The sequence below is a fragment of the Grammomys surdaster genome, unplaced genomic scaffold, assembly GCF_004785775.1.
Source record: "Grammomys surdaster isolate TR1022 unplaced genomic scaffold, NIH_TR_1.0 339, whole genome shotgun sequence".
In the NCBI taxonomy this organism is placed as follows: domain Eukaryota; kingdom Metazoa; phylum Chordata; class Mammalia; order Rodentia; family Muridae; genus Grammomys; species Grammomys surdaster.
In genome coordinates, this window is record NW_021604758.1 from 379,978 (window position 1) to 383,206 (window position 3,229).

Here is a 3,229-nt window from a genome sequence, read left to right on the forward strand (position 1 = left end):
TACCACTGAGCCACGCCCCCAGCCCCTCACTGGGGGATTCTAGGCAGGGGCTCTACCACTGAGCCACGCCCCCAGCCCCTCACTGGGGGATTCTAGGCAGGGGCTCTACCACTGAGCCACGCCCCCAGCCCCTCACTGGAGGATCCTAGGCAGGGGCTCTACCACTGAGCCACGCCCCCAGCCCCTCACTGGAGGATTCCAAGCAAGGACTCTCCAGATAAGCTACAACTCTTACCTTCTCCCCCAACACACATCTAGTCCAAACTGACCTCAAAATCACCTCATTCCTCAGCCCCCTCTCCTAGTACAAGATCACAGACACGAGCTATTACACACAACTCATTTGTCTGTTTTTAAATTTGCTCTATTTAATTTTGCATCCTGGGAATGGAGCCCAGGGTCCCATACAGGCTAGCAAGCTCTCTACTGCCGAGCTTTTCTCATCTTCTAATGTCCCTCTTTCTCTCCCTCCTTTCCCAGCTTGTCTCTAGTTGTCTGTCTGCTTCTCTCCATTGTTCCGGGTCCTGGCTTTCCTGGCTCTTATCTCCTGCCCCCTGGCCCAGAGCAGAACCAGACAATGCCCCAAGTTTGGAAGTCACAGAAAAGGAGAGCTGGAAAAACTGTGTCTCCTCCCATGGGGCTGCCCAGTCAAGCAAGGCTGGAGGGGATCAGGCAGGAGCCTGGGGCGCTGGCAGATGGTACAGAAGAAATGAGGCAGAGAGAGATGGGGACAAGAGATGCCCCATGGGGCCTGAGGCCAGAGATGGGAGGGAAAGATGGCCCTTAAGATTCAAGCTACAGAGACAGGAGGCTTGAAGGATAGAGACCTAGTGACAGATAGTAATAGGTGCGCAGAGATGGTGTCAGAAAAGCAGGCTCACAGACAGAGAGATTCTGGGAGTCAAAGAAGGGGAGGTAGCCGGCCACACAGCAGCACTCATGGGATTCACGGAAGGAATCTACAGCCAGGAAAAGATGGAAGTCAGATAGAAGAGGCCTGGAGAGACAAACACAAGTAATATAGGGAGCTGTGGAATGTGGTTCAGTGAATAGCGGGACCTTCCTCTGCCACCCGGTAAATTGCATGTGGTATGCATGCCTGTAATCCCAGCACCAGGAGGGTGGAAACAAGAGGGTCAGAAGTTCAAGGTCATCTTTGGCTATACAGAGAGTTTGAAGACAGCCTGGCCTACACTAGACCCAGCCTCAAGAAAGAAAAAAAAAAATGAAAGTTTGAGTGAGTTTCAAAGAGACAGGAAGCCCAGAGAAATGGGGACCAGGCAAGACAGAAACACAGAGATGGCACCCACAGAGAGTGAAGGAGAAGCGATAGGATACCTGACTTAATGACAATACCCAGAGAGGGAGACAAAGGAGAGGTAGAGTCCAGAATGAAAATATTGTATCAAACTGCCGCAAAGAAAATCTGAGGGAGATCAGGCAGATGCGGCTGGCTCTCCTCAGCCTCTTCCGGTCCTGGGGGGGTGCCGGTCTCCATAGCGACCGACCCAGATCCCCAAGGCAAATATTGTCCAGGCCAGAAGCAACCGTAGGGGTGTGTTGACATAATGTCGCACTGGGTGGGGTAGGGGCTCTAGAGGCCAGGATGGAGGGCAGAAGAGCGACTCAGCTGAGGCTCTGCAGACAGCACCAGCCTTCCCTCCACCTCCAAATCCCCTGCAAACTTCTCTTCACCCCACGCCAGTGGCCCAGTCCAACTACGGGGGTTCCCTACTGCCCCCTGGTGGTTGTAGATTGGGCTGGGTGGTCTTTGCTAAGCAAGAAAGGTGAAAGGCTGGGTTGAGGGTGTAACGCAGACCCAGCATCAGGGAAGTTCAGGCAGGAAGATTTGTAGTGGAGATATATAATCCCCATATTCTAGATGAAGTTGAGGCCCAGAGAGGGAAAGCAATTTGCCCCAGGAAACATAACTCATATTCAAAGCGCCATTTATGGCCAGTTCCAAAATGTGATTTCTAGACTGTGGGAAAGAGCTTGCTAACTTGGAGAGGAAGAAAATAAATAAGTAAAGAAGGAAGGAAGGAAGGAAGGGAGGGAGGGAGGGAGGGAGGGAGGGAGAGAGGGAGGGAGGGAACTCTGTCTACTCTACCCCCTCCCTCCTCCCGCTCAGCGACCCCTCCCATGCCCGTCTTCAAGGTCCCTGACATCTTCCTGCGAAAGCACTCAGAAGAGAAGGAACTCCATCAGCTGTACCCAGAGCCAGTACACAGAACACTTCACACCCGAAGGCTCATCCACACCGCTCTCCTCTTCTGGGAAGTCGGCGTCCATCTCAAGCCATTTGCCCTAAGAAAAGCCAAAGTCACATAGCTTGCGGCTTATGTGGGGTGGGCTCTATTTGAGTCTGGTCCCTGCTCTGGGGTTAGGAGCCGTTTCGGGTCAAGGACTGAGTATGACATCTTTGTATGTCATCTCCCCCTCTCTGCCATAACCCACCTGCCTCAATTCTGTGCCTCATTCAGTCTCTATACCCTGGATTTGCTTGCATCCTCCACAACATGGAGCCCATGATTGGAACCCTCCTGGGCTCCCACAGTGCTCTGGGGCATCCTTCCAAGAGGACGATATTCCTTAGCACAGGACAGCCACATTCCATTCTGTTTTGCTGTTATTGTTTTTAAAGCTTTTTATTAAATGTATATTTAGCTGGTTAGTTAGTTATTTAGTTATTGGCTTTTCGAGACAAAGTTTCTCTGTGTATGGCTGTCCTGGAACTCACTCTGTAGACCAGGCTGGCCTCGAGGTCCGAGATCTGCCTGCCTCTGTCTCCAAAGTGCTGGGATAAAAGGCGTGGGCCGCCACTGCCTGGCTTATTTTTTTTTTTTTTTTTTTTTTTTTTGGTTTTTCGAGACAGGGTTTCTCTGTATAGCCCGGGCTGTCCTGGAACTCACTCTGTAGACCAGGCTGGCCTCGAACTCAGAAATCCGCCTGCCTCTGCCTCCCGAGTGCTGGGATTAAAGGCGTGCGCCACCACCGCCCGGCTGCCTGGCTTATTTTTAAGAGTAATCATGTGTGTGCAATGTGAGTGCATGTCCCCCAAAATCCAAAGGTTTGGGATCTTTATGGAGTTAGGAACCTAGTATGGGTCCCGGGAGCTAAACTCAGGTCCTCTGGAAGAGCAGCAAGTGCTCTTGAACCACTGAACCATTTCTGTAGGTCCTGGTGTGTCTTTTCTCTCCCTCCCCGGCTCCATCCATACTAGTCTTCT